Raw genomic sequence first — 26,808 nt, forward strand, 5'->3', positions numbered from 1 at the left:
TTTTCCTTTCGGTCAACTTCAGCAGTCCCATTTCTGCAGTATATCTCTTACTCTTGGATCCTTCAGGCCTGTCTCAGTCCAACCTGGTGGATTCCAGGCAGCCTTCTTTTGTGATGCAGAGGGAATCCCTCTCCATAGACGTCCTTCTGCTGCTTGTTTGCTGCTGGGGCGTGTCTTTACTGGACACTTCAGATTTCGGATTTCTCGGAGTCTGTTGGTCAGCCTCCACCTGACTTGTCAATGGGGAGGCCTGGGCAACCACTTTGGCGAATTCCTGGTCTGTTTTTTGTTCTGACATTGGACTGGTGGCTCTGTCTGTCCTTTTGGCTGTAGTTGCACTGCTGGGCCGCAGCTTCAAGCAGTGGTTGTGCAGCCCTCTTTCAGGGCAGATTGTTTAGCGAGTCACAACATCTGGCTGGGCACAAGTCCAAACATTCCGTCTGGTCGGTTTGGATTTGCCTTCCCTGTCAAGATACCAGGTTCTATCTTCTGGAGCAGCTTGCTTTTGCTGGGCAGTCCGGGTATACACTTGGACAGCTGTTCGACGCTCTAGGCTTTACTCTGTCGAGGTCCCACTGTTTTCTTCTACAGAAGGGACAGGGCACACAGTCCAGTCCTTCTTACGGTGGTTTCTTTTGTTCATCTCCATTAGATTGTATTGTATTACCACTTGATGGATGTTCATTTTCGGCTCTTATTGTGCCACCTGGAAGGGCCACCAAGTTCTCTCGGTAGGTGCATTGCTTTATGGTGTGCTCGGAGCCTTGTAAGGTATGATGGTTTCCATAGCTGTGAGTCCCAAGGACTCTGTTCTTATTTCCTCCTGGGTCTGTCCCTGCCGACCAGATCTCGGCAGCTCAGGCAGTCATGGCTTCTGGAGCAATGGCTTGTATCGGAACACGGGGGTGGGGGATGCATAGATCAGGCAGCAGCATGGTCAGTCTTCTATGTTTTGTTTTGTTTTTTCCCGGTCTGGAAGTGTCTGTTATGGCGGATGCAACTTTTTGGGTATCTGGGGCTCTTTGAGGGAGCTTCTGATTCCCACCCTTCTTAAGGACTGCTTTGCTACATCCCACATGTCTCTGGATTTTATCTACTGCTGACACACTAAGGAACAAGAAATTATGTATTACCTGATAATTTAATTTAGTTGCAGTAGATGAGCCTTCAGTCCCACCCTTCTTTTCTGCTATGCCGTCTCATGGAATCTTGTCTTGAAACAGTCCTGCGCTTTTTTTGTTCCCTTTCTAGGGTTTTTTTTTCTATAGGTGTTTCCTGTTTTGAAGGTTGCACTTTCTGGGAGGAAGGGGAAATGTGTTATGTTTCTTGGTTTCCTTCTGCTTTGGTGTCCTATAAGGCACAGTTCAACTCTCTGCTCTCTATCTCCACCTGCTGGTAGATGGACACAACCCACATGTCCCTGGATTCATCTGCTGTGACTAAAGGAAAGAAAATTATCAGGTAAAAACTTAATTTCTCAATTGAAGAAAGGCCTGTTTTTAAGCCAGGTTGCCTCAGCTTTCTTTTTTGTGAGCGGAATAAATCTGAGCTTAAATAAAAAATTTTTTTTTAAAATAGAGCAGCAACAGGCTATAATTGATTTCAATTAATGGGAGTTGGTCCAGGCAAACACCTCAGTGCAACCAGTAATGGACTCCTTTTAGCAGGGTCCAGGAATTTCCCAGCCTTGCCTTGCCAGGGGACAGGGGTTGATTTTTGACAGTGGCAGCAGTCTACGCAGGCAGCCTGATACTGTTGGGATGCTGGCAGGCAGATCCTGCAGGGCCTACCGAACCTGGTATACAGGCTCTACCGCTGACTTTTTTTGCCCTCTGTGCTGGCGAGCAGATGCTCCAGGGCCTGCTGAACCTGGCATGCAGGCTCCACCGCTGGCTTTTTTTGCCCTCTGAGAGAGGCTTGGGGAATCCCTCAGAGCTTTGCTTGACAGAGGTGATTCTCTTCCCAAGGGTCCTATTCCTACTTTGGCTTTATCAATTTCAGCATGAGCATAAGAACATAAGCGTTGCCATACTAGGACAGACCAAGGATTCATTCATGTCTTCTCGTTCCACTCCACTCAGTATTTTATAGACCTCTATCATGTCTCCTTCAGCCTCTCCAAGCTGGAGAGCTATAGCCACTTCAGCCTTTCCTCATAGGGAAGTCATCCCATCCCTTTTATCATTTTTTATTTATTTATTTATTTATTGATTAATATATTTCAACATTTCACTACAAACTGTGAGTATGCAATCGGCATTACAATCAGGAAATCCATAATAAAATAAGGAAAAGAATCTTTAAGGCCTATTCGTCCACAATTTAAGGAAAATTAGATTCTAAGAATTAAGAAACATTAATAACATAAAGTATTTAAAAAAATAGTTTAACGGTTGCTACCTCGGGTTACCGACCCTAGCCTGCTAATTATGGTGGGCATACAACATTCATATCTACTCTAGCATCAAGAAATTCTTTTAACTGTTTTGGGTCTACAAACTGAAAATGTTTACCCTCAAGCAGTAAATTACATATACAAGGAAATCGTAATACAAAATTTATTCCCAGTGCCAACGCTCTAGGATGCTGCTCCAGAAAAGCCCTGCGCCTAGTTTGTGTAGGCTTTAAGAGATCTGGAAAGATACAGACCTTTGAGCCCAAAAACAGGTTTTCTAAATGTCTTAAAGTCTTAAAATAGCATTGCGATCAGGCTCCAGGGCAAAAGTGACCAGCATAGTTGACCTCTGGGTAATAATTTCCAGTGAGCTCTCGAGAAATGAAGTCAGATTCTTTCCATCCCCCACTACTGGGGGGTTTCCATCACTCCCCTTCGGGTTCCAGATGTAATAGGCCCGTGTTATGGGGGGTAGCGAGTCCTTATCCATTCCAAGAATGTCCACCATATACTTTTTTACCATTTCAACAGGTGAAATTAGAGGAGATTTGGGAAAATTTAGAAGCCTAAGGTTGTCTCCTTGCCTGATTCTCCTCCATTTGTTTATGCAGAAAATTATTATCCTTAACCAATGCAGTTTCTAAAGTTCCCATTTCTTGCAATTTAATATTCACATTTTCCAATTTCGAGGATTGCTGTGCAGTCACTTGCGCTTGGAGTAGCGCAGCTTCAGAAAGAGTTTTTATATCAGTATTTTCTTGTAGTGTAATTTGCATAGAGGTTTGAATGTTATAGACCATATCACATAGTGACTCTAATGTCACAGTTGCTGGTCTCACTACGCCAGTAACACCAGGGAGGGACTGAGATTGGGGCTGAGCACGAGATAGTCTAGAAACAATGTTCTGAGGTAATACCTGTAAAGCTGATTGAATCAATACCTCTCTTGGTTGGAGTCCCTTCTCAGTCACTGCAGACCTTCCCTCGAGCAGGTTAGGTTGAACCCCATCGGTTTCCGTCGCTGCTCGGGCTGTTAGCAACTCCCTCCCAGGCTGAGGCGGAGCAATGCGCTCCACAGGGCTCAGGGAAGCCCCGTTAGCGCTATCAATCGACGCCGACGCATCGAGAGTTGCAGAAGGGGTCGAAGTTCCCCGAGGACCCGGTTGTTGCTTCGGGAATCACAGAGTCGTCTGCCGCCACGCCGAAGATGTTTCAGGAACCGAGGGATGTTCCTTAACTTTTCCCCTCCGTTTCCCCATCGAAAAAGACGAGGCACAGTGGTAGCAAAGAGGCTGATCAACGGAGCTATCTCGAGAGCCAACTCAGGTGCGTCCGTTCAGAGCGCCATCTTGGAATCCCCGCTCGTCCCCTTTTATCATTTTTGACGCCCTTCTCTGTACATTTTTTAATTCTGCTATATCTTTCTTGAGATGTGACCAGAACTGCACACAACATTCAAGGATCAGTTGCACCATGGAGTGATACTAAGGCGTTATAACATTCGCATTTTTGCTTTCCATCCCTTTCCTAATAATTCCTAACATTCTATTTGCTTTCTTAACCGCCACTGCATATTTCCACTGTCATGCTTGATTTATTCACGAGCCTTCTAAATAGGAGGAGTCCACATCCAGAATACATTCTTGATCTAATTCTCTAGTCACCAAATCCAAAGAAAATCAGATCAGACTGTCTGATGCTGCCTAAGATGGTGAATACATTGGTTTTGAGATGGTCCTTCGTTAAGAAGAGTCTTGTAATTTTTATCCCAGCCTTTAATTTTGTATAGCAACTCTCTTGCCTCTAAAGGGAAGCTAAACATCAGAAGAGGCTGAAAAAATCCCTTCTGGCCAAGGAAACACACTCTAGAGTTTAGTTTTTCTCTTTTATAATAATGCTAATTTATTAGAGTAAATAAATGGTTACAATAAAAATTAATTTATCCCAATGTTACAGAAAATTGAATTCTTATTTATATCAGTCTAAATTTCAGTATAAGAAAATTTTAACTCAAATGCTGATACTTGCCCCTGAGGTACACTACTATGAGTACTTTCTACGTTGACTCTTCTTAGGGCAATGTTTGGCGTTTGAGGGCGAAGCTCCTGATGAAGCGTTTGGGAAACAGAAGCTTTCTGTCGAGCATACCCTCCGGACAACGCTATAGCCCAGATAGGTGTTATTACCTTGTTTTTTTGGTATATAATATAACATAATACCATAACCAAAGTTTTGATTAAGCTAGTGGAGGTTTTGACTGATGAGGAACCTGTATCATGGTCTCTAGTGCCAAATATGCATGAGATTTATGACAGTAATTCACGTTTGCTTATAGTGAATACAGAGTTTCTGAAGTCTTTCCTCCTTAAAAGATAGCTCTCAACATACTCTTTCATTGATATAGTAGTATAAGAAAAATAAAATCTCTCTCTCTCTGGTGTTTGTGTATTTCCTTGGAAGCTTAACAAAAATCTGACTGTTACAAAATGTGCTTGTCAGATTACTGAAGCTTAATTTTGTCCAATCACTTAATGCCTTATATTTTCTCTTTTACTTATCTGGTATTCTTCAACTCTGACCTCTGAGGTCACCTTCACATAATTCTGCTTCTTGGGTATTTTTTCTCAATTATTCATCATTTGTCCTTTGTAACCTCCTTCCCTCGAATACTTATCACTCATACTTGTCCTTCACTGAAAATGTCCCTGTGTTATGTTTAGAGCCTGTTTGAAGCAAACAGACAGACACTTGTTAAAGTTTATGGCCCATTACTAGGGCTAAGCAAGCCTGTCTATGGTCTGTGAGAAGACCAAGAAGACACAAACTAGCTAATTGCCCTGCTAGATCATAAATAAGGGAATAAGGAATAAGTTATATATACAAAGCTGGCTGATCTACAAAACCAAACAGCTTTATACTAAACAATTTTCCCAGCCTTTAACTTCCGATCTCTTGCCTCTTCTTCTTCAGTCCAGAACTAGTCCATCAACAAAGATTTATTGAACAGGTCCTTCAGGAGACCTGCCAAAATCTCTCTGAACTACCTTAGGTTCCTAGGTGTATTTCTTCCAAGCCCACGACTTTCTCCACTTCCAGATTTTCTTATCCATAAATTCATGGCATCTTCTTTACAAACAAGTCTTGCTCCTTTCTTTTCACAAATATTTTACTGCTCTTCAAAAAATGTTTGTTTGTTTAACCCACTTCACCTCTCTTCTTCCACCCTGTCAGCACCTCCCAAGTCCACCCCTTTTTTGGACTCTGGGACTTAGAATTTTGTGGTATCCTCTGTTAAATCAAATCATACAGTCTGCTGATAACTTTTTCTCAGGAGATAGTCTACCATGGCATTGCATTTTCTCCAGGTCTTTTATTCCCCAGACCTCTCCCCCCTTTCCACGTTTAATCTTCATTTGAGGAGAGCCTACTGCGAGTAGTCCAGGATTTCTCTACTTTAAACCAGTTCCACCAACAGGATAGCCTGATGCACATCCAGAAAGTTAGAATCTCCCACCAGCTCCGGCACCAGCACCCCTTTTCTTTCCACTGTGTGAATGTCTCTTTCACCAGGTTCTGTCCAGTTCCTCCAACTGACTTGGAGGAAGTGCCACTTTCCCTTTTCAGTATTGAACACACTACCTCATCCTTTCCTCAGGCCTCCTTCCTTTCAGTCACTAATTTTGTTTTGTTTTCTTATTATTATTTCTCCTGCTTTTCTGGCATCTGTATCACTCCTGTACAGTGACACCCAAACTGGGTTCAGCAAGTGAGGAAGTTGGTGGTGTCCCCAGCCGCTGACATTGACACTCAGCATGGTAGCTGTTTTATATGTGGACCGTGTTTCTGTTGTGCAGTCTGAGTGAAGTACAGTTCCTAGCTCTATGGGTTTGGGCGGTGCCTCTTTTTTACTGGTGGAGGATCTTGGGGCTCTGTGTTAACTTTTGGGGCCTCATTTTTGTTTTCACCCTACAGAATATCTCGACCAGCTTTCTTGGGGATTCAGGGGACATGGCCAATTGGGGTTCAGCTCCGTACTGGGAGCCCCGGTGATCACAGGGCAATGGTGAGCTGCTTTCCTGCTCCCAAAGCATCTGAGATTGCCAGGTGCAGCATTAGAAGGCAGTTTTCTGTTTTCCCCCTTCATCATTGCTGGAGGATGGGTGGAGTGCTGATAACACTTTGGAATAAATGTTTTTCTGACCTGCTTTTTCCAGATAAAGGGGATGACTCCCCTGTGATTTGGTTATGCTACCATGCAGAGCTTTCATCAGATGCTTCTGGCTGTTTCCATTCCATTGGTGATGCAGGAGCAGGTTTTGAGAGAGACCAAATTCTGTAGGGTCTGAAGGCTTAACATGATGGGGAAAATCCTGGAGGTATTGTCTTGGGTGAGCACTTATGAGACCTCTTCAACAGGCCGCCTTGTCTCGCTTGTTCCTGCAGTCTCAGAGGTTCGAGTCTGCTTCTCTATTGGCTTCTCCCAGGGGTCAGCTGGCTTGGTGGACCCATCTGGGTTGGCTGTTAAAGGATGTTCCCTTGTCACCACCAGAATAGGTCTTGGTAATGACCGATGTGAGCCTGGAAGCTTGTGGTGCTCTTTGGGTTGAATTGTGCAGGGGCGCTAGTTAGTTCATGAAGCCCCATGGCCCATCAGTTGTCTTGAGGCCAGAGCCATTCATCTAGCATTGCTGCACTTCCCCCCTATGGAGCAGGGCAAAGAAGTACATGTGATGTCTATATGTAAACAGAGAGGTACGAGGAGTGTAGTGATGTCTTAGGAAATACCACCTCTGCCCAGGCACACAGCTCATTGATAGGGGAAAATCCACTATTTCTGGGATAAGCAGTATACAATGTTTTTTACTTTTTTGGGATCTTGCTGGGTATTTGTGACCTGGATTGGCCACTGTTGGAAACAGGATGCAGGGCTTGATGGACTGTTGGTCTTTCCCAGTATGGCAATACTTATGTACTTATTTCCATTCTATCTTGTCCAGGCAGACTTTTTTCTCAGTAGGCACCTGCTGGACCTAGCAGAGTAGAAACAGTCCAGCAGCTTTCCACTTGGTGGGTGAACAGGGAGAGGCAGTGCTGGGGAGGGGAAGTGCTGGTGTTCAACTTGATGGAAACTCCTGTAGAATGTAAAGTGTCCTTGTTTCTGTAGTAAAAGGAGGGAACAGCGGGTCTGGATGATGCAGTCTCGGCCCAAATGGCAGCCTTTGTGTGTCTTCTTTTTGTGACGTCTCATTGGTTGCGTTGTGTGCAGGATTGCAGGTCACCCATTTCTGGCCATCCTAATAGCTGTGGACTGGCTTTATTCTCCGAGGACAAGCAGGCTGCTTGTTCTCACGACTGGGTGACGTCCGCGGCAGCCCCCATCAACCGGAAAAAGCTTCGCGGGCGGTCCGCAAGCAGGGCACGCCCACCGCGCATGCGCGGCCGTTTTCCCGCCCGTGCGCGACCGTTCCCGCCAGTCTTTTCTTTTCCGCGCTGGAGAGAGTCGTGCGTCGCCGCTCTCTCTTAGTCAGCCCCGGAAAACCGTTGTGTTGTCCGCGAATCATTCACTTATTTTCTGTTTTTTGTTGTCGCGCGCCTTCAAAACTTTTTTTCTAAAAAAAAAAAAAAAAAAGAAGAGAACGCGCTGAATTTTCCCTCGTTTTTTAGCGGGGGCGTCGCCTTGTGGCCGCGTGGTCGATTTATTTTTCGAGGTGTGATTTACCGCCACCATCGACGACTTTAACTTCGCCGACGCGATTTTTCCGTCGATGTCCTCGAAGGTCCCGAGTGGATTTAAGAAGTGTGGTCGGTGCGGCCAGCCTATCTCGCAGACCGACACCCACGATTGGTGCCTCGGGCCGGAGCACAATATCAAGTCGTGTTCTTTGTGTCTTGCGAGGCAAGTTCTTCGGGACCGTCTTTTTGGAACTTGCGCCGGCCCCTCGACGTCGACCTCGACGGCATCGGTATCGACGGCCGGTTCTTTGGTACCGGTATCGATGTCCGCGAAATCGGCACCGATGGCATCGACCCCAGGAGTACAGGTCCCGTCGGCCCACCGGTCCTCCGGTGACGGTAGGGGTGAGAGGCCGCGTGGGCAATCGGCCCCGGTCACTCCCTCTGCTCATGGCCCTCGGGACCGAACCCTGTCTGACCCGGCTCCTCGAGATCGAGGGGGATCGACCTCCTCCTCCGTTCCACCTGGCGCCGATGACGGGCACCGCAAAAAACAGAAGAAGCACAGTCATCGGTCCCCATCGGTGCGCCCGGCCCTCGGTGCCGGAGAGGAGTCGACGCCGAAGCGTCCACGTCGAGAGGAAAGGTCCCCCTCGGTAGTGGAGGTACCGACGCGTCAGGGTCCCAGCACTTCGGTGCAGTCTCCTGGACCCGAGCAGCTTCCGGCACAGACGCCTCTACCAGCCCCCCCCGTCTTTCCCGACAGCGGGCCTGGACGAGTGCCTCCGAGCCATCCTTCCGGGGATCCTGGAAGGGCTGATGCGCCAGGCTGTGCCGGCGTCAGGGGTGCTTGCGCCCTTGGCGCCGTTGACTGTGGCGCCGGCGAGCTCTAGCCCGGTGCCGAGGCCTTCGACACCGCTGCCGCTTGCGGCGCCGGTCTCGACCGCCACGCAGGTGGAGTCCCCGTCGATGGAGGGAGCTTCGTCCCCGCCGGCGCGGGAGTCCACCGCTCGACGACACCAAGGCCTCGGTGCCTCGACGTCGAGCCGGGCCCGGTTGAGGACTCAGCTGCATGAGCTTATGTCCGATACCGAGGAAGAGGCCTCGTGGGGGGAAGAGGAGGACCCCAGATATTTCTCCTCAGAGGAGTTTGTGGGCCTTCCCTCTGACCCCACGCCTTCACCAGAGAGGAAGCTCTCGCCTCCTGAGAGCCTCTCCTTTGCCTCCTTTGTCAGGGACATGTCTATTTGCATTCCCTTCCCCGTGGTCTCTGTGGATGAGCCGAGGGCTGAGATGCTCGAGGTCCTCGACTATCCATCACCACCTAGAGAGTCCTCCACGGTGCCGTTGCACAATGTCCTTAAGGAGACACTGCTTCGGAACTGGATGCGACCATTATCTAATCCCACCATCCCCAAGAAAGCAGAGTCCCAGTACAGAATTCACTCGGACCCAGAGTTAATGCGGCCCCAATTGCCTCATGACTCGGCGGTCGTGGATTCTGCTCTCAAGAGGGCACGGAGTTCGAGGGATACCGCCTCGGCGCCCCCGGGGCGGGAGTCTCGCACTCTGGACTTGTTTGGGAGGAAGGCCTACCAATCTTCAATGCTCGTGACCCGCATCCAATCTTACCAGCTCAAAACGAGCATCCACATGCGGAACAATGTGAAGCAACTGGCGGACCTGGTTGATAAGCTCCCGCCGGAGCAGTCCAGGCCTTTTCAGGAGGTGGTCAGGCAGCTGAAGGCGTGCAGAAAGTTCCTGTCCAGGGGTATCTATGACACCTGTGACGTGGCATCTCGTGCTGCGGCCCAAGGTATAGTGATGCGCAGGCTCTCATGGCTGCGTGCCTCTGACCTGGACAACCGCACCCAGCAGAGACTGGCCGACGTCCCTTGCCGGGGGGATAATATCTTTGGTGAGAAGGTCGAGCAGCTGGTGGACCAACTGCATCAGCGGGAAACCGCCCTCGACAAGCTTTCCCACCGGGCGCCTTCAGCACCCACCTCAGCAGGTGGACGTTTTTCCCGGGCCCGGCAGGCTGTGCCCTATTCTTTTGCCAAGCGTAGGTACACCCAGCCGGCCCGAAGGCCTCGTCAGGCACAGGGACAGCCCCAGCGCGCTCGTTCTCGTCAACAGCGTGCGCCTAAGCAGCCCCCTGTGCCTCCACAGCAAAAGCCGGGGACGGGCTTTTGACTGGATCCACGGGAACATAGCCGCCCTCAAAGTGTCCGTACCGGACGATCTGCCGGTCGGAGGGAGGTTAAAATTTTTTCACCAAAGGTGGCCTCTCATAACCTCCGACCAGTGGGTTCTCCAAATAGTGCGGTGCGGATACGCCCTGAATTTGGCCTCCCTGCCACCAAATTGTCCTCCGGGAGCTCAATCCTTCAGCTCCCACCACAAGCAGGTACTTGCAGAGGAACTCTCCGCCCTTCTCAGCGCCAATGCAGTCGAGCCCGTACCACCCGGGCAGGAAGGGCAGGGATTCTATTCCAGGTACTTCCTTGTGGAAAAGAAAACAGGGGGGATGCGTCCCATCCTAGACCTGAGAGGCCTGAACAAATTCCTGGTCAAAGAAAAGTTCAGGATGCTTTCCTTGGGCACCCTTCTGCCAATGATTCAGAAAAACAATTGGCTATGTTCCCTGGATTTAAAGGACGCATACACTCACATCCCGATACTGCCAGCTCACAGACAGTATCTCAGATTCCGCCTGGGCGCACGGCACTTTCAGTATTGTGTGCTGCCCTTTGGGCTCGCCTCTGCCCCACGAGTGTTTACAAAGTGCCTCGTGGTGGTAGCGGCGTATCTACGCAAGCTGGGAGTGCACGTGTTCCCATATCTCAACGATTGGCTGGTCAAGAACACCTCGGAGGCGGGAGCCCTCCGGTCTATGCAGTGCACTATTCAACTTCTGGAGCTGCTGGGGTTTGTGATAAATTACCCAAAGTCCCATCTCCAGCCAACACAGTCTCTGGAATTCATAGGAGCTCTGCTGAATACCCAGACGGCTCGGGCCTTCCTTCCCGAAGCGAGGGCCAACAACCTCCTATCCCTGGCTTCGCAGACCAGAGAGTCCCAGCAGGTCACAGCTCGGCAGATGTTGAGACTTCTGGGTCATATGGCCTCCACAGTCCATGTGACTCCCATGGCTCGTCTTCACATGAGATCTGCTCAATGGACCCTAGCTTCCCAGTGGTTCCAAGCCACCGGGAATCTAGAAGATGTCATCCGTCTCTCCACCAGTTGCCACACTTCACTGCTCTGGTGGACCATTCGGACCAATTTGACCCTGGGGCGTCCATTCCAAATTCCTCAGCCCACGAAAGTGCTGACGACGGATGCATCTCGCCTGGGGTGGGGAGCTCATGTCGATGGGCTTCACACCCAGGGTCTGTGGTCCCTCCAGGAAAAGGATCTGCAGATCAACCTCCTGGAGCTCCGAGCGATCTGGAACGCACTGAAGGCTTTCAGAGATCGGCTGTCCTGCCAAATTATCCAAATTCGGACAGATAATCAGGTTGCAATGTATTACACCAACAAGCAGGGGGGCACCGGATCTCGACCCTTGTGTCAGGAAGCCGTCGGGATGTGGCTTTGGGCTTGCCAGTTCTGCATGCTCCTCCAAGCCACATACCTGGCAGGTGTAAACAACAGTCTGGCCGACAGACTGAGCAGAGTTATGCAACCGCACGAGTGGTCGCTTCATTCCAGAGTGATACGCAAGATCTTCCGAGAGTGGGGCACCCCCTCGGTGGACCTTTTCGCCTCTCAGACCAACCACAAGCTGCCTCTGTTCTGTTCCAGACTTCAGGCACACGGCAGGCTAGCGTCAGATGCCTTTCTCCTTCATTGGGGGACCGGCCTCCTGTATGCTTATCCTCCCATACCTTTGGTGGGGAAGACCTTACTGAAGCTCAAGCAAGACCGCGGCACCATGATTCTGATTGCGCCCTTTTGGCCCCGTCAGATCTGGTTCCCTCTTCTTCTGGAGTTGTCCTCGGAAGAACCGTGGAGATTGGAGTGTTTTCCAACTCTCATTTCGCAGAACGACGGAGCGTTGCTGCACCCCAACCTTCAGTCTCTGGCTCTCACGGCCTGGATGTTGAGGGCGTAGATTTCGCTGCGTTGGGTCTGTCGGAGGGTGTCTCCCGTGTCTTGCTTGCCTCTAGGAAGGATTCCACTAAAAAGAGTTACTTTTTCAAGTGGAGGAGGTTTGTCGTTTGGTGTGAGAGCAAGGCCCTAGAACCTCGTTCTTGCCCTGCACAGAACCTGCTTTGAATACCTTCTGCACTTATCAGAGTCTGGCCTCAAGACCAACTCAGTAAGGAATCACCTTAGTGCGATTAGTGCTTACCATTATCGTGTGGAAGGTAAAGCCATCTCTGGAGAGCCTTTAGTCGTTCGATTCATGAGAGGCTTGCTTCTGTCAAAGCCCCCTATCAAGCCTCCTGCAGTGTCATGGGATCTCAACGTCGTCCTCACCCAGCTGATGAAACCTCCTTTTGAGCCACTGAATACCTGCCATCTGAAGTACTTGACCTGGAAGGTCATTTTCTTGGTGGCAGTTACTTCAGCTCGTAGGGTCAGTGAGCTTCAAGCCCTGGTAGCTCATGCTCCATATACCAAATTTCATCACAACAGAGTAGTGCTCCGCACCCACCCAAAGTTCCTGCCGAAGGTGGTGTCGGAGTTCCATCTTAACCAGTTAATTGTCTTGCCAACATTCTTCCCCAGGCCGCATACCCGCCCTGCTGAACGTCAGTTGCACACATTGGACTGCAAGAGAGCATTGGCCTTCTACTTGGAGCGGACACAGCCCCACAGACAGTCCGCCCAATTGTTTCTTTCGACCCTAACAGGCTAGGGGTCGCTGTCGGGAAACGCACCATCTCCAATTGGCTAGCAGATTGCATTTCCTTCACTTACGCCCAGGCTGGGCTGGCTGTTTAGGGTCATGTCACGGCTCATAGTGTTAGAGCCATGGCAGCGTCAGTGGCCCACTTGAAGTCAGCCACTATTGAAGAGATCTGCAAAGCTGCGACGTGGTCATCTGTCCACACATTCACATCACATTACTGCCTCCAGCAGGATACCCGACGCGACAGTCGGTTCGGGCAGTCGGTGCTGCAGAATCTGTTTAGGGTTTAAATCCAACTCCACCCTCCAGGACCCGAATTTATTCTGGTCAGGCTGCACTCTCAGTTAGTTGTTCTTCGTTGGTCAATTTTCTGTTGTACCCTCGCCGTTGCGAGGTTCAATTGACCTGGGTTCTTGTTTTGAGTGAGCCTGAGAGCTAGGGATACCCCAGTCGTGAGAACAAGCAGCCTGCTTGTCCTCGGAGAAAGTGAATGATACATACCTGTAGCAGGTGTTCTCCGAGGACAGCAGGCTGATTGTTCTCACCTACCCTCCCTCCTCCCCTTTGGAGTTGCGTTTCATCATCATTTTTGCTTGTCATTCAACTGGCGGGAACGGTCGCGCACGGGCGGGAAGACGGCCGTGCATGCGCGGTGGGCGTGCCCTGCGTGCGGACCGCCCGCAAAGCTTCTTCCGGTTGATGGGGGCTGCCGCGGACGTCACCCAGTCGTGAGAACAATCAGCCTGCTGTCCTCGGAGAACACCTGCTACAGGTATGTATCATTCACTTTACTCCTGGTACATGGATCCAATTAACTCTCTGATAGATTTGGGACTGTTTCAGCTAGGTCCAGAGTTCATGGAGAATATGGATGGCTTATGGCTTAGCCTACAAAAGATATCATCTGAAGCAGAAGGGTTGTTCAACTTCACATATTGCTATTGCCTTGAGAGCCAGTTGATCCCCTACCTCCCCTTCCTCACTAGCATACCTTAGATTTTGGAAAATCTTGGAACGCTGGTGTTCAGATTGTGCTGTTTTGCTTTAGGTGAATATTCTGTCCCTCCTGTCGTTCTTGCAAGGGGAATTGGAGCAGGGATTGGTGCTTAATTCACTTAAGGTCCAGGCAATAACGTTGTCCTGTATCAGAGGCAAGATTGGAGGACTTTCAGTTGTTGCACAACCAGATGTGGCACTGTTTTTCGAATGGCCAAACTTATTCATGCCTCTTTTCTGGGGAGTGTTGCATCTCAATTTATTGCGTTTGGCCCTAGGTAGCTCTCTTTGAGCCTATCTGTCGAACTTCCTCAAAGAATCTGTTCATCATGGCCATCTGTTCAGTTGCAGTGATCTTTATTTGTCCTTCTCAACCAATTCAGTTTCCCTCCATATCATTCCATATTTTTTACCGAAGGTGGTTCCAGGATGTTTCCCATTTTCATGTGAACCAGGTGGTTTCTCTTCCTTCTAAATGGGGTCTGAAAAGACTTTGCATAGGCTGGATGTTTGCAGGGTGCTTAGCTTTTATCTAGAGGTCATGAATTCCTTCAGGAAATTTAATCATCTCTTTGAGCTCTTTAGAGGTCCATATAAGGCTCACTGGACTCGGTCATTACTGGTGTGGTGTGCTAGTTTAAGACTGCTATATAGAGTCGGTGTATATTCTTAACCAACAGTCATTGTTCATGTGGAAAACATTCTTTATGCACAGAAAAGGCCATTCTCCTTTTTTTTTTTTTTCCCTTCTGAGAATTCCTGTATCTGAAGTTTGAGTTTCTGGATGCACAAGATCGGGCCTTGATTTCTGATTAATTTTGTACAATGATTGCCACGCAAGAAGAAAATGTATCGTGTTCTCCAGATGAACTCTTTACTTTTCTAAATCCTAATTTTCCATTGCGTAGCTTCCCACTATTCCAAAACCTGTGGGATAGTTGTGTCCATCAACCAGTAAGTGGAGATAGAGAAAGACAGAAAATCCTTTAGAAACTGGAAGAAAGATCTGTCTGAAAATAATAGGAAACAGCATATAAGGAATGGCAAGTCAAATGCAAAGTGCTGATCAGGAAGGCAAAGAGAGACTTGGAAAAGAAAATCTGATTGAAGGCAAAAACAGTAAAAAAAAAACAAAAAACAACTTTTTTAGGTATATTAGAAGCAAGAGAAGCCAGTAAAAGAATCAGTTAGACCACTAGATGACTGAGGGGTAAAGGGGGGCACTAGGGGAAGACCAGGCCATTGCAGAGAGATTAAATGAGTTCTTCTTTGGTTTTCACCGAGGAAGATGGGGGAGAGATACCAATGCTAGAAATGTTATTCATTGCTGATGAATCGGAGAAACTGAAACAAATCTCTGTAAACCTGAAAGAAGTAACGGGGGCAGTTTTACAAAGTGAAGAGTAGCAAATCACCTGGACCAGATAGTATATATCCCAGGGTACTGATAGAATTGAAAAAATTAACTTGCAGAGCTATTGTGTTAGTAACATGTAATTTATTTTTAATGTTTTTGCGAGAGGCTTGATACACCACCTTTCTTAAAAAGAAAATCAAGCATGGTATTGGAAGATTGGAGGATGGTCAGTGTAAGACCAATTAAAAAAAAAAAAAGTTTGAGGCTATCCAGGAAATTATAGACCAGTGAGCCTGATGTCAGTGCTGGATAAAATGGCAGAAACTCAAGAACAAAATTACAGAGCATATACATAAGCATGGATTAATGAGACAAAGCCAACATGGATTTAGTCAAGAGAAATCATAGCTCACCAATCACTACATTTTTTTTTTTTTTTTTGGAGAGGTGAATAAACGTTGATAAAGGTGAGCCGGTTGATATTGTGTATCTGGATTTTCAAAAGGCATTCAAAAGTACCTCATGAAAGACTCCTGAGAAAATTAGAAAGTAATGCATAGGAGTTAAGGTCCTGTTGTGGAATAAAAACTGGTTAAAAGATAGAAAACAGAGTTAAGGATAAATGTTCAGTATTCTTGGTGGAGAAGAGTAGATAGTGGGGTTCAGTCAGAACAAATGCAGTATCGCTAGAGCAAAAAATTGTAACCTAATACCAAAAGAGGGCAAAAATGTTCAGAGCTTCCACTTCAACTTCAGCACAACTCTAAAGTACGTTCCTGATGAAGCCGTGTTTCTAGGTGAAACGGGTTCCCGTTGAACGGACAATGAGTGCTTGATTTAAAGCTAAGTGCAAGCTCTTTTGTTATGCTGACTTTGATTTAAGTCGCCTTAGAAAGTGACTGCATAAAGAGAATGTGAGGAATGACTCATTTTGCTTATTAGTTATTAGTTATTTTGAGGCATGTAATTTTGAGCCCGAATAAAGTGGAGTTTTTTTGCCCAATGATAGAATCGTAACGTGTGTTATAAATCAATGTGAATACCGTATTTTTCGGACTATAAGACGCACTTTTTTCAAATGTTGGTGCGTCTTATAGTCCGAATGTAGCAACTCCCCCCCCCCCCCCCCCCCCGTTACAGGCATCTCCCTCCGTTGAAGGCATCCTCCCTCCCTCTGTTACAGGCTCCCTCCCTGCCTCCATTACAGGCACACCCCCCTCTCTCCCTCCGTCGGAATTTTAAAACGCCTCACCTCGGCGGGACCAGAGAGCTGAGAGAGAGAAGGCCGAGTGAAGATCGCCGAGCAGCATGCACGCTGAAGCGCTGTTGCTACCGCGAGTCACATCGACGAGGTGAGGAGTTTTAAAATTCCGACGGAGGGAGAGAGGGGGGTGTGCCTGTAACGGAGGGAGGAAGGGGGGTGCCTGGAACAGGGAGGGGGGCCTGTAACTATTTTTCGGACTATAAGATGCACTTTTTTTTTTCTTCTTCCAAATTTGGGAGGAAAACCTAGGTGCGTCTTATGATCCGGTGCGTCTTATAGTCCGAAAAAATACGGTAATCTATAACCACGTACTAAACCCTAGGTAGTCTACCTGCGGTTTCTGAGGGCTTTTTCTCCACTTTTTTAATTTAGCACTGGTTATTTTGCTGCTAGAGCCTCTTTTGGTATTAGATAGTGGGGTTCCCCAGGGTACCGCTGGTTTTTAATATATTTATAAGTGATCTAGAGATGGGAATAACTAGTGAGATAATTAAATTTGCTGAAGTTATTCAAAGTTGTTAAATCGCAGGAGGATTGTGAAAAATTGTAAGAGGACCTTGTGAGATTGGGCATCCAAAAGGCAGATGACGTTTAATGTGAGCAAGTCCAAAGCGATGCATGTGTTAAAGAGGAACCCATACTATACCTATGTCATGCAAGGTTCCCCATTAGGAGTCTCCGCCCAGGAAAAGGATCTAGGTGTCATCGATGATACGTTGAAATCCTCTGCTCAGTATGCAGTGGTGACTAAGAAAGCAAATAGAATATTAGGAATTATTAGGATAGGAATGGAAAACAAAAATGAGAATGTTATAATGCCTTTGTATCCATGGTGCGACAGCACCTTGAATTTTGTGTGCAAATCTGGTCACTGCATCTCAAAGATATAATGGAATTAGAAAAGGTACAGAGAATGACGACAAAAATGATAAAGGAGATGGGACAACTTCCCTGTGAGGAAAGACTAAAGCGGCTAGGGCTCTTCAGCTTGGAGAAGAGACGGCTGAACAAAGGTATGATAGAGATCTTTAAAATACTGAATGGACTGGAACGGGTAGATGTGAATCACTTCTACACTCTTTCCAAAAATACTATGACTAGGTGGCACGCAATGAAGCTACAAAGTAGTAAATTTAAAACAAACTGGAGAAAATATTTCTTCACTTAACATATGATTAAACTCTGGAATTCGTTGCCAGAGAATGTGGTAAAAACAATTAGCTTAGCAGGGTTTTAAAAAGATTTTGACTTTCCTGAAAGAAAAGTCCATGAGCCATTATTAAGATGGACTTGGGAAAATCCACTGCTTATTTCTAAGATACGCTGCATAAAATCTGTTTTACTGTTCTGGGATCTTGCCAAGTACTTGTGACCTGTAATGGCAACTGTTGGAAACAGGATACTGGGCTTGATGGAAAGTGAAAGTTAACTGCTGTCTTTTCTCACCTTTTGGAAGAGTTAATAATGTTTAAACGCACAGAAAAAGAAAAAATATTTAAAAATGGGAATTTTTTGCCCGATGATAGAAACAGAGTATTGGTTTGAAATATTAAACCAGATCATACTAAAGGCTATAGTCCTTTAGTTTCTGAGGGCTTTTCTCCTATAAAAGATATTTCTTCAGCAACTTTGATGTTTATAGGCTAATGCTGCTGCTTTGTTAGTATTAAATTACCTTGATTTTGCATTAGCGTTTGCTGTATTTTTTCATATTGTCATCCAGTCCAGCTCCTCAGTATTTTCTATCTCCAGCAGGTGGATGGTTGCACTTTTAAGCAACTGGTTCTGAGTGATTTTTCTCCTTGTCCAGTTGGTCAGCTGGTGTCCAGTTTAGCTTTGCGGGTGGCTTTAGTTTGCAGAGTCGTATCTGGAGGTCTTCAGATCCCTGTCTGTGGTGCCCCACAAATTTACTTCTTCCCTCCTTTCACTTCTCCCCTGTTTCCTGTGGAGCTGTCCCCAGGTAGTTTCATAGAGAGTCCTTTTATTTCAGTGCTATTAGAAAGATTTCCCATACCACGTAGGATTTGATACACCTCTGTTGTATCCCCTGTCAGTTGTCCGTTCTCAAACTGAAGGTCCCTAACATGTCCTTTTCCAACACAACCTTAAAATTTAAAAAGAGGAGAAAAAAAAAGAGGAAACAGGTTTACTGGAGAGCATGGGACAGAGTTTCAGAAAATCTTTCTCTTCTGGGGTAAGACATATGGAGACTGTAATCTTGGGGAGAGCAACCAGCAGTGGTAACACCAACTAAAGTTTGATTCAGAATCTCCTGGAGGGCTGCAAGTTCTATTTGGTGCAGGGAGAGATCCTAAACCACCGCTTGGGACTGTGTTGTGCTGCGCTCGTGCCAATCGGGGTGAATGGTGACTCCTGCAGAGGCAGTTCAGTGGTTTTCCTGCTGTGAGACCCACCAGCCGGCATCAGGACATTGCAGTGCGTACAAGCCGGGAATCCCTTGGAACACTTGGGAAACGGTCGGCGGCAGTACTTCTTTGGATTTGGCACAACATCTGAATAAGCCAGGGACCTTGTGCTCTGTAGCGGGGCTGGTGCATAGTTTGATGCAGGAGAACATGGAATGGGTACCATTTTGTCAGGGCCGACTGGCAGTGAGGAACAGCATCTGTCTGATCACATGCAGAGCACAGCTGCTATTTTACAACCTTGAGGCCCAACAGAGCATTCAGCTGCATCAGGATCATTATTTTCTCCAGAGTTTATATTGCTCTTACACCAGGCCTATTTACTGCAAGGTGCTTCAATTTCTCACTCTGCTGCCCCTTCATCTTCTAAGAGATCTCGTTTAGCCTCAGCTGTCTACCCTGGAGGTCTGTCTCTGCTTCTCTGTCCTTATCTGATGTATCCCCTCTCTATTCAGAGGAGCCATTAGAGGAGGAAGAGCGCCTTGCTGAGGAGGATGACCCAAAAGTACCAAGATTTATTTTATAAAGAGGAGTGCAGTACTCTTATTTTTGAGGCATTTGTGGTACTTTCTGTTGAGGATCCTTCTGCTTTGGCGGCAGGAGTTCCATCTTTGTCGATTATGAATGGGCTTCAAGGTCCTAAGGCCTTCCTGATGCATGCAGATATTCAAGCCTGATTACAACAAAATGGGTGTCACTGGATGAGGGACTGAGACTGGGAAGAGCCATGGCTCGTCTCTACCTGTTGGTTCTGGAGGAGAAAGAGAAATTGTAGCTTCCCAAGGTGGACTCCTTGTTAAGACAGTGACTAAGACGACCACCTTGCTGTTGGAAGGGAGCATTGCCCTAAATGACCTACAGGATAGGAAGCTAGATGTCTCACTGAAACAAGTCTTTGAAGTGGCCTCTTTGGGCCTTCAAGCAACAATGTGCAGCTCGTTTGTGGCTAGAGCATGTCTGAAGTGGCATCAACAGTCTGCAATACAAGATGGGTGCCATAAAGCCCAGCTGCAACGGGTTTGGCCTACTTGACAGATGCTACTTATGAAATGTTACAGGTTACTGCCCACAGTATGTCATTTGCTGTTGCAGCATGTCGGCAACTCTCTTGTTCTGGCATTGGGCAGTGGATGCAACGTCAGTCACGTCTAGTTAAACTAGTGGCTATTTGGTGGTCTCAGGAACTTGGTGAAAGAACTGGGGGAAACTAAGCCACAGCAGTTGCCAGAGGATAAGCTGAAAGCTCCTGATTATCCTTCTTCAGGGTGCTCTCAATCTCGAGACAGCAGACAGTACTGGCCTAGTCGTCACAATATGGTGAGAAGTCCTGCTTGCCAATCTTCTTTTCGTGTGGACATGATGTCTTCCTCTTAGTCAGCTAGAGCACCCAATGCCTCCTGAGCTTTGCACTGGTGAGGCTGGTCCGCTCTTCTGTTCCTCCCAGTGGGAGGATGTCTTCAGGAGTTTTGGGAGGTGTGGGCCAAAATCATGTCTGACCATTGGGGTCTGGATATTCTTACAGAACATTACAAGTTGGATTCTCCTGCCTGGTCTCTCCTCCCTTCAATTTTCCTTGTTGAAAGGGGAAGCAAGGCAGTCGAGGTTCAGGCCACTGTAGATTCCTTGCTGGTGCTCCGGGCCATTATTCCAGTTCCCTAGGCCGAAAGGTGGCAAGGCAGATACTCCATCTATTTCATTGTCCCAAAGAAGGAAGTCACCTATCCTCTGGTCATAGATTTTAATAGTCTAAACCACTGCCTCAGAGTGTCCCGTTTTCTCATGGAAACACTAAGAGCCGTCCTAGCCTCGGTTCAAGCGGGAGAGACTGGCTCATTCATGCATCATCTTAGACAGTGTGGTAGTGACAGACAAAGTTGTCTGTCTTCTGCAGTCGTTGAGTTGGGGGATCAATTTTGAGAAGAGCAGACTAATTCCATCACAGATGCTGAAGTATCTGGGCGTTCTATTCGACACATGGGAGAGGATCGCAGGAGGTCGAAGTTGGTTCAACAGATTCATCTTCTCCTCAGTCAAGGCAGGTATGTCCAGGTTTTGGGCTCAATGACACTACCCGAGTAGTGTAGAACGAGTAGAAGTAAATAGATTTTCTTACTTGTTCCAAAAGTACAAAGACTAGTACAAAGGAAGTTACATGGAAATACTTGTAAAACAAATAGGAGGAAGTATTTTTTTTCACTCAACGAATAGTTAAACTCTGGAACTCGTTGCTGGAGGATGTGGTAACAGCGGTTAGCATATCTGGGTTTAAAAAAAGGTTTGGAGAAGTTCCTGGAGGAAATGTCCATAGTCTGCTATTGATACAGACATGGGAAGCCACTGCTTGCCCCAGGATTGGTAGCATGAAATGTTGCTGCTAATTGGGACAGTACAAAGAAAAGCTGAAAAATGGCATGGAATTTGCGTTACAAGACATATAAGGAGAGACTTGCTGACCTGAACTTGTATACCCTTGAAGAAAGGAGAAACAGGGGTGATGTGATAGGATGTTCAAATATTTGAAAGGTATTAATCTGCAAACAAATCTTTTCCAGAGATGGGAAGGCAGTAGAACTAGAGAACATGAAATGAGGTTGAAGGGGGGCAGACTCAAGAAAAATGTCAGGAAGTATTTTTTCACGGAGAGAGTGGTGGATACTTGGAATGCCCTTCCGCAGATGGTGGTGGAGATGAAAACGGAAACGGAATTCAAAAATGCGTGGTATAAACATAAAGGAATCCTGTTCAGAAGAAATGGATCCTCAGAAGCCTAGCGGAGATTGGCTGGCAGCACCGGTGGTTGGGAGGCGGGGCAAGTACTAGGCAGACTTCTACGGTCTATCCTGTGAAAATGGCAAGGATAAATCAAGATCCAAAATACAAAGCAGGGAAACCCTCTACGACGACAAATCACAGCAGGCAAAAGTAGAGGCTGACCAAAGATGAATCGCTACTGGAGATATAATCCAACAGTCTTTATTGATGTAAATTAAGAAAGGACCCGACATGGGCCGTGTTTCGACGCATGCAAGCGCCTACATCAGGGGTCAAACAGTAAACTCTAGATAGAGGCGCAGGACCACAGCTCCGCTCATATACAAAGCTGTAGACCATCCAAAATACTTGCGCACTAAAGACAAATGGACAAACACTTGCAATGACTGTAGGAACAGAACTCGCAGCTCTGGTCCTGCGTCTCTATCTAGAGTTTACTGTTTGACCCCTGATATAGGCGCTTGCATGCTTCGAAACACGGTCCGTCGGGTCCTTTCTTAATTTACATCAATAAAGACTGTTGGATTATATCTCCAGTGATGATTCGTCTTGGGTCAGTCTCTTCTTTTGCCTGCAAGGATAAATCAAGGTCAGGTATACATATAAAGTAGCACAAATTAGTTTATCTTGTTGGGCAGATTGGATGGAACGTACCGGTCTTTAAATGCCGACATCTACTATGTTGCTATGCTACTATGCCAGGTACTTGTGACCTGGCTTGGCCACTGTTTGGAAACAGGATACTGGGCTAGATGGACCATTGGTCTGACCCAGTATGGTTACTCTTATATTCTTATGTATGGGCAAGGGACACAAAACAGCAGGGATGTACGGTAGCAAGTCTCTGGGAGGAGGGTTTGGGGTTGGCAGGGAAAGGGTGGGGGGGGGGGGAAGGGGAAAAGTGTGCAAGAGAAAAGTGACAGGGTATGTAACTTGTGTTAAACCATGCTATTAGTTCAGAGGAGTTGAGTAGAATTCAGTTATGCTATCATCTACTTTTCACTGCCTCGTGAAGATGGAAAATGTATCTGAATATATAAGTACTGTGACGAAATGGCGTATACTAGGATAGATGTTATGTATTTTTGAGGATGCAAGTCATGGTGGTGATACTATTTTGCATATTTCTTGCCAATAAAAATTATTAACAAAAAAAAAAAAGAGAGCGGAGAATAAAGAGGAAAATATAAATACATACCAATATGGTTCAGATAAGTCAGCACTGCAGGGATTGTGAAAGATGTTAAAATGCTAGAGCACAGCACACTACAGATAAGGGGGATCAATGTGCCACCTGGTGTTCATGTATATTGGGGGTCTGCGCTGTTTAGCGATATAACGATGGAGAATACATGTATATCCGGGAGCCTGAGCCAAGCGGCATGGATAATATTTGTATATCTAGAAAATAAGAACCTGTGCCAAGCAGCATAGGTATATATCAGCGTCATCTAAAACTCAGCTGCTGCTCTCCAGTGTCGCAGAAGTACGACTTTCATCTTCCTTGGACGCTGGTTGCCAGACGGAATATGCAGTGGTGGTTGTTGCCCAGGAATTTGACTGTCTGTGCTCCCTTTCTAATAACACAATGGGAGGTGGTGACAGCGGATGCCAGGAAGTTGGGTTGGAGAGCTTATTTACAAGTTCCTTGTGGTGCAGGGTACCTAGAAGGAACAGGAGTCTCAGCTGATAAATTGCTTGGAGCTCCGGGGAGTGCAGAGTGCTTTACTTCGCTCCTTTTCTGGCGGTGGCCCCAGTCCAAGTTTTCTCTGACAATGCAATGGCGGTGGCTTATATCAACAAGCAAGGCGGGACCCGCAGCAATCCAGTGGTGGTGGAGACGGCAACTGCAGCCTTCCTCATTAGTCGGGACAGAGAAAAATCTCTACTTGTTAGCAGCTCACATCGCTGGTCCTGGAATGTGGAAGTGGATTTTCTCTGCAGGGACTCCTTAGACCTAAGAGAACAGGAACTATCCAGCCAGGTTTTTCAGCTTATACTGGATCAATAGGGTTATCTGCTTCTGGACTTGATGGTGACAAAAAGGAATGTCAAAGTGCCCAAGTTCTTCAGCTATTGGAAAGGAGTGGGCTCATTGATGATCGATGCCCTACTGCAGCCCTGGCCAGAGACACATCTACTGTATGTCTTCACTCCTTGGCCCATGGTAGGCCATGGGTTGAAAAGGATCACACTGTGCTGAGGTTGAATAATTCTCGCAGCCATGGATTGGCAGCAGAGGCTGTGGCATGAGGAATCCGATTCAACTGCTGGACAGGGATCTTCTCTGTCTTCCGTAGGTACATGGCCTACTGAAGCAAAATCCATTGCTTGTGAAGGATGTGCCCCTTTGATCTTTAAAGCTTGACCATTGAAAGGGCTCGGTTAAGACGAAAAGGTTACTCTGATTCGGTCATTGCTACCTTGCTTCAGGGTTGGAAACACACTACAGCCATTGCCTATGCAAGGGTGTGCTGGATGTTTGAGGGCTGGTGTTCTGTGCAAGAACATCGCCCTTCTTTGCTCAGATTGCACACATCCTATTGTTTCTCCATGCAGGCCTTCAGAAAGGATTGGTATTAGGTTCTCCAAAAGTTCAGGTTGCAGCTTTGTCCTGTTTCAGGTGCAGACTACAGAAAATGTCTCTTGCAGGCCACTTGCAGCCTTCCTTTCGTACGCCATGTCCCTAGTGAAGCCTTAATTTAGTCCATTGGGCTCTTTTGAAGCCTCCTTTTGAGCCACTGTGGAAGACCACCTTGAAAGATCTTACACTAAAGGCAGCATTCTTAGTTGCTGTTGTGTCGGCATATAGGGTTTTGGAGCGTCAGGCTCTCTTGTGTGGGATTCCTTTCTTTGCTTTTTGAAGGCGGTGGTCTCACTGTCCACGATTCCTTCCTTTCTTCCAAAGTGGTATTGGCATTTCATCTCAACCAATCAGTGGCGCTTCCATCCTTTTATAGCGAGGATGAAGAGGCTTAGTATTCGTCCTTGAAGCTTCTTGATGTGTGTAGAGTCCTCATTAGATATCTGGAAGCCAAGAATGAGTTTTGCAAATCGGACAAAGTGTGCTTTTTTGGTAAGCAGAGGCTTGGCCTCATGGCTTCCAAGCCTGCAATTGGTAGATGACTGAAGAAGACTATTGCGTCTACTTATTTTGGTTGTGGGGAAGCAGGCTGCTTAGGCCTTGCAGGCTCATTCTATGAAGTGTACAGCGACATCCTGGGCAGGGACTACCTTACTGTCTCCGGCGGATATTTGCAAGACAGCGACTTTGTCGCCGCTGCATATCTTTGCCAAGCACTACAGAGTGAATGTTGTGGTGCACTCGGAAGCCAGTTTTGGGGCTTCTGTCCTCAAGGTGGTGGCACCAGGATCCCACCCACTCTAGGGATTGCTTTTAAACATCCCACAGGTTCTGGAATAGTGGAAGGCTATATAATGGAAAGAGAAATTTAGGTCTTATGATCATTTTCTTTCCATTAGTCCTTCCCATTATTCCAGAGGCCCACCTGAGGTTTTTGAGCTGTTTAGTCAGTGCGAAGTAATGGGTCAAATAATTTATTAATTTATTTAGATTTTGCTCACACCTTTTTCAGTAGTAGCTCAAGGTGAGTTACATTCAGGTACTCTGGATATTTCTCTGTCCCAGGAGGGCTCACAGTCTAAGTTTGTACCTGAGGCAATGGAGGATTAAGTGACTTGCCCAAGATCACAAGGAGCAGCAGTGGGATTTGAACCGGACGGTTATCTTGTATGTTACTTCCTGCATATCTGTTGTTCTCTACAAGTTGTCCAGAGATCAGAGGTCCACACATGTTTATTCATATGGTTACTATTAGGTTGTTGTGTTTGTTCTGAGTTTTTCTCTTACTGCTTGTCTATATAAATACTGAGAAGCTGGACTGGATTCTGAGAGAGATGTCTCTGCTCAGTTTTCAGTTCTGTATCTCCACCTGCTGGTTGATGAACACAATCCCACAGAATCTGGACTAGTGGGAAGGACTAATGAAATTTAAAATTATCAGGTAAGACCTAATTTCTCTTTTGTTCTCATTGATGGATGTATTGGGTGTGTGTAATCTAAACAAGAACTAAGGACCTCTTCCCATAAAAGGAAGCCTTGTTTTTCCTATTGAAATGTAATCCATTGAGGGCCCGATGAACAAAACCAGCCATAAAACGTAGTGACTAACAGCGATCGATGTACAAAGGAGATCACGTTCAAATGAGCTGCACAGATTTCCCCCCCCCCTCCCCCCCCTTGTTGTACATTGCTCACTGTTTGCGAGTTCGAGTTGTTAAATCCATGTGATGCACCGGACCTCTTAAAAATTTTTCTCTTGTGGTCCAGTGAACCGGACCCCCTTCTCCCACACCTGCAGCCCTCCGTGTGCCTTTACAAGGCGGAGGCAGGAATGCAGAAGCAACAGCTCCTCCCTTCCTGCCTTGGGCCTGCCCAGAACACAATGGCAACACCAAGGCCCTGCCTAGTGCATTCTGGGATGCACTGGATAGGGCTAAACACCATATAAGGAGGTTTCTTTTCCCCTATATAGTTGTTAGCCCTGCCCAGTACATTCCAGAATGCACTGGGAAGGGCCTGGGTGGTGCTGCCATTGTTTCCAGGCAGGCATGAGGGAGGAGCTGTTGCTCATGTTCTACTGCCTCCACCTTGTAAAGGTACACTGAAGAGTGCAGGTGATGTTGAGACTGGGATGGGGTGTGTGTCTGCATGCGTGGGGAGAAGGGGTTTGGTTCACTGGACCACTAGGGAAAATTAAAAAAAAAATTGATGGGGGTCGTGGAGAGGGTGGTGGTGGGTCAGAGTTAACTGGACCACCAGGAAAATTAAAAAAAAAAAAAAACAATTTTTTTTTTTGGGGGGGGGGGGGGGGGGGGATCCAGGAGATGAGAAGTAGCAACCCTAAGCAGGTAGTCTTTGCTTGTGCTTCTCTACTCTCTGATAGCTCCAGAGCAGCCATAAAATTTGTGGCTCTGGAGCGGTGCATCCCCCAGAATACACATTAGAATACTAATGAGCTCATTTAATACGTTTGCATG

At 46.9% G+C, this 26,808-nt stretch overlaps 1 protein-coding gene across 5 annotated transcripts in view; it reads left to right on the top strand.

Annotated features, from left to right (window-relative positions):
• Positions 1–26,808, top strand: part of CROT (carnitine O-octanoyltransferase) — a 141,401-nt gene that overhangs the window by 37,453 nt on the left and 77,140 nt on the right. The gene's annotated exons all lie outside the window — the stretch shown is intronic.

Source organism: Microcaecilia unicolor, chromosome 1 (genome assembly GCF_901765095.1).
Source record: "Microcaecilia unicolor chromosome 1, aMicUni1.1, whole genome shotgun sequence".
NCBI lineage: Eukaryota > Metazoa > Chordata > Amphibia > Gymnophiona > Siphonopidae > Microcaecilia > Microcaecilia unicolor.